Source organism: Pteropus alecto, unplaced genomic scaffold, assembly GCF_000325575.1.
Source record: "Pteropus alecto unplaced genomic scaffold, ASM32557v1 scaffold86, whole genome shotgun sequence".
NCBI lineage: Eukaryota > Metazoa > Chordata > Mammalia > Chiroptera > Pteropodidae > Pteropus > Pteropus alecto.
This window is the reverse complement of record NW_006442109.1, coordinates 14,393,909-14,404,460: the sequence shown is the minus strand read 5'-3', so window position 1 is coordinate 14,404,460 and position 10,552 is coordinate 14,393,909.

The following is a 10,552-nucleotide window of genomic DNA, read 5'->3' as shown; positions in this document are numbered from 1 at the left end:
CATGATCAAAAATCTCTCTCTTGATCTATGATTTGGGGCTTAACCTTTGAATTCAGTAGCACCCATTTGTGAAATATCTGAACCAATGACGAAAAGCAGCATTTCTTTTTCTGTATTGGCAGATTAAATATCTAGCAGGTGAGTCTGACTCAGGTGGTTTCCTTTCTGCTTTGCTCTATTCTTTCCAAGATGTGATCTCATAAGAAACTTGTGAGTTTGGTTAGGCAGATATTACTGTTCGGTATCATTTTATAGATGATGAAAAGGAAGCCCCAGGAGGGTGGAAAAATCCACCCAAGTATTGGACAAGTTCTCTAGATTCCAGAAGGTCGTGATCGTGCCGGGAATCAGTGGACCCAGAGAACCATTTCTCACCATTCCTCTGCATCTACCTTGGTCCAAGCCATCACCTCTTGTGTAGGGTATTATAATAGCTTTGTAACCAGTTTCCCTCCTTATACTCTTGCCTCACAAATGGTGGCTTCTCAACCAGAAGGCAGAATGATGCTCTAAAAATATAAATCAGATCATATTTCTCTTCTGCTCAGACCCCCTCCAGGGGCTCCCGCCCCACTCGATGTCAGTACCTACACTGGTGCCTGGCCCCATGTCTGATCTGCCTTCTTCCGATGCACGTTGCCTCATTTACTCCACTCCAGACCCATTCTTCTCCTCGTTGGTCCTTGCACCTGTCAGGGACCCTCAGGACCTTTGCACTGTGATTCCTTTGGCCTGAAATGGCTTTCTGCAGATATCTGCCCTGTCATTCCCCTACTTTCTTCAGATTTCTGATCAAATTATCACAGAATTAGGTCTTTCCCAACTACCTATGTAAAGTCCTGATAACCTTTACCTCTTGGTATTTTTTTTCTCATAGCACTTATGATCTGCCAGCATATATTATTTATTTTTTAAATGTCTACTGCTCGTGGAATATATGCTTCCTGAAGGCAAGGATGTTTGTTCGGAGATATATTGCAAGTGCTTAGAACTATCTGGCACACAGTAGGTATAGGATAAATATTTGTTGAACAGACGAAGGAACCAAAACAGGGCACTGAAATATGGCCATAAAAATATCCAGGAACAAATCATGAAAATTATCCATTTGCCAAGCTAAATAAAGGCATTAGCTATGAGCAACAGGCAGGTTAGCAGAGCTGCAAGGTGGGGCTTTATTCACTCCCCATAGGTGACCTGGACTTTATCCAAAGAGAGAATACATTCTAGCAAACCACCATGTGTAGATCACTGAACTTTTTCAAATTAAGATGGGGTTGCATTCAAAATAAATGAACTGCAGAACAATTAGGGATTTTATCATACACATGAATCTCTACTTTTGCACATGCTTTTCCTTGGCCTTCAATGCCCCCTTCCTCATCATCCTTAGCCACCAATGTGGCAAACTCCTATTTAGCCTCCAACACCTGCTCTAACCTGGCTTTTCCTGAACCGTCAGGCTGAATTAGCTGTTTCCCTATCTGTAGGGAGATAATTAACTTGTGTTATACTTATTGGTCTATAATATTCTTTATTCTTCCTTGGTAAAGTATGATTGTCAGGATCAGATTTTCAGTGCCATAACCAGGACAGTCTTGGGCAAAACAAGGCAGTTGGTCACCCTAAGTGTGAGCTCCTTAAGAGATCCAGTATCACTTTTGTCTTTCTAGAGTCTAAATAAGATCTGGAGCATCACACAACCTAAGTGTTCAATAGACCATTGGATAAAGATGTGGTACATATATACAATGGAATATTATTCAGCCACAATAAAAGAATGAAATCTTACCATTTGTGACAACATGGATGGACCTAGATGGTATTACACTGAGTGAAATAAGTCAAACAGAGAAAGACAAATACCATATGATTTCACTCATATGTGGAATCTAAAAATAATAATAATAAAATAAATGAACAAACAAGAGAGAAACAAACTCATAGATACAGAGAAACTGATGGTTGCCAGGTGGGAGGGGATTTGGGGGGCTGGGTGAAAAAGGGGAAGAGGTCAAGAGGTACAAATTGGTAGTTAAAAAATAGTCATGGAGCTATAAATTACAGCATATGGAATAAAGCCAATAATATTGTAATAACATTGTATGGTGTCAGGGGGGTAACTAGACGTATCAGGGGTATCACTTCATAAGTTATATAAACGTCTAACCACGACACAGGTAGTACATACCTGAAACTAATAGAAAATGCGCAGTTATGCTCTCCAGTTTGCAGAGGCTGGGCTGTGTTGAGCCTGTTGAAGATGAGGTCTGTACAGCCCAGAACAAAATGAGAAATATTAGCATGAACAAATCCCAAGAGAAAGAAAAATGTCTTTTCATGCATTCCCAGTAGGTTGGTAGACCCCGAAGGACATACCATATGCAAACCATATATACAAGTGGTTTTCAACCATTAGTGTCTTGCTGCTCAAAGTGTGGCCCATGGACCAGATCCAGCAGCAGCACCTTGCTAGAAATGCAGAATTTCAGGTCCTATCTTAAACCTACTGAATCAGAATCTGCATCTTAAGATCCCCAGCTGATTCACATACACAGCAAATATTGAGAAGTACCACTTTAGGGCACATCAGAAACACCTGAGGACCAATGTTAATATTTACTTGGCCAGCCTCATCCCCTGCAAACATTGATTTGGTAGGTAATTTTGAAATATAGCAAAGATTGAGAACTGCTAGAAGCATCTTTCTCTAATTCCCCATGTTTCTCAAAATATGGTGCTTGGATCACCGGTATCTGGTGCTTACAAAAAGGACAGATTTCTGAGCACTATCTGAGAAGACAGAATCAGAATCTTGGAGGTGGGGGAAGACCCTGAAATCAGTAGTTTCAATAACTGACAATTTGTAACATCGTTCTTTTGGAGAACCAGTTTCTCCTATTTTTAGTCCATGTGGCTTAGATACAACTTGCCCTTCTGATGCAAGACAGGGCAAATTCCCCTGCGTGGGTCAACTCAAGTCCTGCATTGAGAGAGAAAAGGGTTCTTGGCTGAGCATGAGAGAGAATTCAAGCACACGCCAAAGTTAGAGTCAAAAGACAAGTTTATTAGAGAAGGATAACTCTCCATAGACTGAGCGTGATCTCCTCTCAGAGGCCAGATGAGAGAGCCTAAGAGAGACTCAGAGTGGCTTGCACTTCCAGAAGCAAGCACGTAAACCTGGGCCTGACCTGAGAAGATGCCTCCCTGTCCACTGTGATTACTTCAAGGTTGGGCACAGAACTCAAAGATTGTCAGTGAGATCAGCACTATTTCTAGAATTGTTGAGGAGATGCTTTTCTGGGTTTCTCAGCTACGGAATGAGTCCTTTTTGCTAACATTGGGGAAGCCTGTCAACACAGAAGAAAAGTCAAGGTAGAGGGAGGGGAGGGGAGGGGTACGGATGTAAACCTCCCTGCCCATCACAAAGCTATGAGACTTGGTTATGTTGATTCAGTGCTTTAAAGCTGACTATAACACAGCTTGACGTTAGGTATCACAGTTGTGCACCATATAATGACATCTAGGTGAAGGAGGGACCAAATATAAGACGGTGGTCCCATAACATTATAATGGAGCTGAAAACTTCCTACCGCCTAGTCCCAAATTCCTAGCACAATATGTGACTGTTTTGTGCTGTCGCAGCCACTTCACCTGGGCCCGTGAGCTTCCCAAAGACACCCCCCTTTCTAAATCAGCATTATGACTGGACCTACCCTGCGCTTCTTATAATGATTGCAAGATGCCCTTCAGTGACAACTATGAGGAAACTTTGAAGGAAGAAAGAGTTTGTTACTTACAGGCCCTGGAGCAGACAAGGTGCCAGTAGTCACAGAGAGGCCCAGGGTAGAGACTGAGCCAGAGCAAGCAAACGTGGGCCTGGGATTCTGCTTTTATTGGGTTTGAGGGTGGGGCTTAATTTTCATAGGCTCACTCTACTGGTGAATTTAAAACATGAGAGAAGGGGAATTTAAAGCATAGGAAGAGAAAAAAATAAACAAGTAGCCCAAATGGTCAGTTATCTAAATCAACTGAGATCTCTAAAACAAAGTAGTCTCAGAGTGAAGAGGCGGCCTGTCTCTTTATCCCGGTATGTGGCTGACATTGTGTGCATTAAGGATAGACTTCCTAGAAGTGGATGCCTCTTTGAAGTGGATGCCTCAGCAATCGAAGCTTAAGTCAGGCACCTGCACTGCAAAAAGAGCCAACAGTTAGGACTTAAACTACAATTACTCATGTGTTCGTGGTGATGCTGGTGTAAAAAAAACCTATTGGGCTGCCAGTCACATAAAAGTATAGGCCATACAATTACAGTAGTAGGCAATGCCATCTAGGTTTGCATAAGTGCATTCTGATATTCGCATAAAAACATCCTCTAATGACACATTTTTCAGAATGTATTCTCATTGCTAATGAAAGATGTCTAATGACTGTAAATGAATGGTGGATTCTGCAGTCAGTTTGTGAAACATTGCATTAAGCAAATTTCCAGAGTTCACTTCTCAAATTCTTTAATATGCCAAAGCACATCGTACATTTCTAAGGTGTGATATTTTACAAACAGATTAAAAAAAAAAAGACATGTAGCATGTACGGTCGAATTCCTTGGAAAAAGCACAGGTTAACAGTTTACAAAATGTTTCCACATTTGTTATTTTATTTAAACCTTCCAACAGTTTTTGAAGACAACACCAATTGGTACAGATTAAGAATATAAGGCTAGAGGAGTTGGCAGAATTGCCCAAGGCTGTAGCCAACTGGTAGCCACTTAGTCCCACGGGGCCAGCCACAGAGCAGGACGGTGGAGACTCATGGCCTTTCCTGACTCCCAGCACTGTGGTCTTTCTGATGTTCTCTGACACTTGAGCGGGTGGTTCCTGGAATGAAAACAAGGCAAGGAGAGTTGGTTGGTCTGAGTGGGTATATCAAGATGACAGCAAATTATACAGATGTTAATTGATGCAAATGGAGTACAAATAAACTCCTGGTCTTTCTCCTTCAGGTGGCTCTTCAGAAAATTTTTGCAGAGACCATTACTCTAGGAAATTAGAAGGTAGAGGGGAGTTGCTATAGGAGCCATGAAAGAAAGGCCTGTGTTTCATGTTTAAGTCAAAGTTCCCATGAGATTAAAGAGACCAAGGTGCATTGGCTGGAGAACCTCCTCTCCCCGGATAACTGTGAATCAATCCCTCCTCCACTACATCCTGCCTGCTGATGCTGTGCCAGGATAATCACAGTCCCAGGGATTCGTTTTAAGGATCAAATTTTGGAACTTTTATTCAAATCAAACTCGAGAATACCCACAGATTCATCATATGCTGAGGCTAAATCTATCTCCCTATCAATGCTTAAAAGATTCAAAATGATAAAACTAGAAAGTACAACAGTGTTTTCTGATTTAAAAACCCATGCTCTTTCTGTATAATCTGAGAAAGATTTAACTGGAAAGGATAAGGTTGAAATGCCAGCCTTACTGAGATTAAGCTGTGTGGCCTTAAGCAAGACACACAACCTCTCTTGACCAATCTCCTGGGCTATAAAATAGAAGAAATCAGGCAGGTTCTGTAGGAGTGCTATGAGGATGAAATGACACAAGTTATGTGAAACTGCACTTTGAAAATTACAACATATAAGGCAAATGTTATTGTAATACTTAACCAAATATTACTGCTTCCACTACTACTGTTCTATAACATAACAATCTCACAATAGAAATAAATATTAAGGTTGAATAGTGAGGGAGATAAAAGGAGATATTAAAAAATTGAAACTCCCCTTTACATTGTCCTTCATTCAGATCTCAGAAAAACAAATGTAATCATCTTTCTTATCTAAGATTTGATTTTGAAAAATGACAATAGGCATTTCCAAAGTTGTTCACCATTGACAAAATGAGTTCACACTTGTTATGCTGTTTCATGAATTCACACAGTATTTCCAAGTACAGGTATCTCCTGCTTCCCGAAAGTTTGCTTTGTACCACTTCGTTTTTACAAAAGACGCACATTCTCACTAACCAGAAGAAATCCAAAGAGGATTTTCACTTTCATGAAAAGGGGTGAAAACCGAAAATAGCATGCAGCGTTTGTTTTGCAGTGACAATGGCATTGCCAAGCTCCTTCCCAGGAATGACACTCGGCATCTCAACATCCAGCCACAGTAGCTGTGAACTGTGTCTGTGAGCATCTGTGCTTTATCTTGATTTAGTTTGTGCATCCATTAGCAAGATGTGTCCTAAGGTGATTACTTCCTTGCTTTATACCATTTCGGCTTTCGAAAGGTTTCATAGGAACACTCTACTTTCAGAGTGTGGGGGAATCCTGGACACCCCCTGTGCTGAAGCCTTTAGTCATCGAACCCTCCCATGGTGAAGAACATGGAATACGAGGCAGATCTCTGCCAGGCACAGGCATTTGACACGTAGGTGCCTGCCTGTGTTCCAAAGCCCAGCACAGAATTACACAATGATGTCATTTTCATAAAAAGAGTACTTTTTACAAGGTATCCATTAGAGGATAGTCCTGGTTTCAAACATCTTTCCCCCCATGTTCTGACCACGAGCCACATTTTTATACTGAAAATATAGTTAGCATAATTTTTGTCACTTTGAGATTTCTCATATTTTTATAAATCTAATTTTGTACTCAGTGTCCTGCCTTTTGGCTCTCAGAAGCAAGATGCAGATGCAGGCTCCAAGATGAACTTGGCAATTTAGTTCAACCAACATTTATTGCGCGCCCTTGAATATGGGGCATTATGAAACTCCATGATCTTCTCCATGTGGATTCACTGAGGCTGGGCCTGCGAGGGTAGCCGCACAGGTGCTCTGAAACCCAGCTGAGCGAAAAGAGCCTTCTTTGACGGAGACAGCATATAACCCAAAGGCAGACTTCAGCCTGTGTTGTCACCGGTCTTTACTGCTGGGCCACGCATGCCGAGGAACACAGAAATCTTTTTTATTTTAATTGTGAAACATTCCAGCTAAAAAACATCCTCGTGGCTGGCATGTTTAATTGAGCTCCTGAGAGGCTGTGTCGGTGTGACTTCGAGATGAATCGCCCGCAGTCCCATTGGTCTCACCAAGAACCCATTGATGTTTCATAAATCCAAGTCGGTACAAATCTAATTGAGTTACCATGCTGAATTAGCTCACATCTAAATGGCATTCATGTCTACAAATGGAATAATTAGAGTCTAGAAAATGGGATATATCAAGTGGCATCCCAAGTGACAACAGAGAGGCATTTGTATTCATTCAGTCAACTGCTTTAAAAAAAAAAAAAAAAAAGCCGCTGTAAGACTTGACTTGGGCTGGATGATTAGATGCAGTGTTTGGGCGCTTGGTTTCTCTTATTTTTAAAAATATTTATATTTACCTGTAAGATGCCCCTTTCTTCATTCTTCAGGTATGTGAAAAAGAAATTTCGGGCCTAAAGCTGTTTTGGACCGCCTAATTTAAAAAAGAAAAAAATGACAGAGAGAGAGGGATAGTCCCATTTCAGCCTACAGATTTGTTTGTTCTCAAGGGTTAGAAACGGCTTCCTTGTTTCATTCCTTTTGAGTTTTATTGTTTCTTCTTCTGCATTTGCTTCTAAGTACCCCATTAAAGATGAATTCACTCCCTGGGGGCAGGTGGATTCTGATGTGAATGCCAGACCATCCTCTATTTGAAAAGTGCCTAAGTACCTAATCTTAAAAAATAAAGTTCACGTCTTGTCCAGAAAGTATCTCATTAAATGGTTTTATTTCCAAGTTATTTTGGTTGTGAAATTTTAGGATATTTGAATTTAATGCTTCCTTGATTAACAGTTCCACTCAGCAAATATTATAGAACAGGAAGAAGGCATTTTGACTATGCAGGCTAATGGCCTCCTTCTAATTCACACTGTAGTCTTCAATCTAATTTACATGCTTAGTTTATTTATTACCCCAATTAAGTTTTGCAAATAGTTTGCAATGAGGTCCCCATGACCTCATAACTCACAATTACTCTTGGGATCTCCTGCCCACTTTGGCATGTTTTGAATAATACTGCAATATCTTCCAGGAAAGGATTATACTTAGAAACTGATGGATGGTGATTGTGAGCATCCTGTCCACAAAAGACAGAATCTGAAATGTGTCTTTGGTCTGCTAACTAGTGTGTCGTTCACAAACCAAAGCATCTATAACTTTGGGTTATCAGTGCTCCTTGAGGCCATTGCTTTTCTCATCATTGAGGCATCCTATGTTCATTGATTCTCTCTCATCAAAGGCGGTGACGTTTTGGTCTACGCCTCCTGTGTGGCCAGCCCTGTAGCACACATAGAGTGCATGGTATTATTTGATGCAGGCCGTGAGACTTTAAATACCTGACCTTATTTCCATTAAAAATCAAAACTGGTGAAATCTAAATTAAGTCTGTAGTTTAGTTCATAATATTGCACCAATGTAATTTTTCAGTTTTGACAAATGTACCAGCTGGGTGAGAGGTATACAGGACTCTGTGCTATCTTTGCAACTTTTCTGTATATGTAAAATTACTTCAAAATTAAAGTTTTTAAAAATCTTTCTATCTGCAATCCCAAAGGCTAGTGCTATCTTTCTAAGAGGTCCCTATTAAAGTCCTCTCAAGAGAGGACCACCCTGAGACTGGAGCATGTGGCATGGAGGGAATTTGTGGGGGTAGGTGGAGATGAAGGAGAGTCTGGGCTCAATGCACCAGCCAGGGACTTTGGACAGCCCCTTAATCTCTCTGTACCCCAATTTCTTCATCTGACTGGAGGTGTCATTAATAACGCCATCATTTCAGGGCTTAGAGAGGAATAAATGTGACGGTGATGATTATGCTTTGGAAAGCTAAAAAGTTAGACACGTTTTTATTAAATACCTCTGATGGAGGTGAGTGTCAAGGGCAAAACAGAATTGGGGTGTGAACAATCCCCGAAGATATTACAGAAATCATGGAAGCCTTTGGAGCTAATTTACAGGTGAGAAACCCCAAGTTCAGAGAGACTAAGTGACTCATCCGAGTGTCATGGTCAGAAACAGAACTCTCACTGGCTGTGACATTTCCCAATGTCGTGTGCAGGACTGGCCCTGACAAAGGGCAAGCAAAATGATCTGCTAAGTATTTCCTTTTCAGTTTTGATTTGAAAAGCACCCCTCTTACCTCTAATATTTTATTACTATGCAATGACAATAAATTTCCAAACCAAAAGGCCTGCCTGCTAAGAATGGTCTAGTTATTAACGCAGAGAAAATTTGTTAAGATAAATGCAATCAGAGTACTTTGCAGAAGTGGGAATTCAAACAGCCTGGAGATCACATCCAGCTGCATAAAAACATCTCTACAGACCTGGCCTACAACACCTGAGATTAAACGCCCTGAACTCTAAGCTCATCTGAACCCAGACACCTCTCCCTGTTTCTCCATTTCCCTCATAGCATCATTCTTCTCACAGTTCTTCAGGTGCAAAATCTTAGTCATTTTTTCTCTCTTTCTGTCACCAGTCTAAGTTAACGTCTTATTTGGGATCCTCATGAAAGCAAAACCTAAATCTGACTCATCTTCATGACTCCCCAGCTCCTCACAGGATGCCTGATGCCTCTCATGTATCAGGTGTTCAAGGCTGTTTCATGAATGTATCTATGTGAAAGCCCTTTTGCAAAATCTTTCAAAAAGCTCATGTCAGGTTTCCTCAAGTTCCCGAGAAAAGAGCATTTCTCTCTGATTCTTTTCATACCCGAAAGCATGCAATATTATAAATTAATCCATTTCACTGCAAGTTAGTTGGGCTAATGGATTGATTACCCTGCATAGGTCAGATTCCAAAAAAATATTCATAAAAAAATCTCCCCAGCTGCCAGGTTAAAGGAAACTTCACTCTTAAAATTAAATATCTCCACCGTAGGTTACTATAAATTTTATTAGTGGGTTATGTGTTTGCTATTCTAATCTGTGAATATATTTACTTATCACCACATTGTAATTTACCTTGTGCTATTTACTTTGTTTGTGTTAACATCCTATGTTGGTAATTCAATACCTGAATGTGTACTTTTTTGAAATAATCAAATAATCAAATGCAAAGATTATTAACATTTTGAATGTTGCACCCAGCAAAAGCGTAGAGGTATGGAAAAGTGACCTGGTTGAAATCTTACATAGGCTTTGTTAATTCTAAATTGCAGCAGTGCAGGTGAGAGTGTGCATCTGGCCAAAATAAATTTATTCTTTACCTGGGTTTTTTGAAGCAGAGGACAGGTATGAGAATAGTGGCTCAGTCTACTCTGTTTTCAAGAGAAAAATTTCCCAGGAACTGTGAGCCAACGAGAAAGCTTTGGGGAAGGGTCATCTTGGCTGACAATAATTGACAGAGTTCTGGTACAGTTTTTGTATCCAAGTCCTGGATTCATTTATTCAAGGCATTTTTTTTTATCTGAAAAATAAAGGGATAGAATCAATAGGCAAGATGAAAGTCCCAGTGCTTGTCTAGTATAAACACAGAAAGAGTCAAAAGTCTGGATTGTATTAGAAAAAAAATGTAGCTTTCTTTATCAAGGATAAACA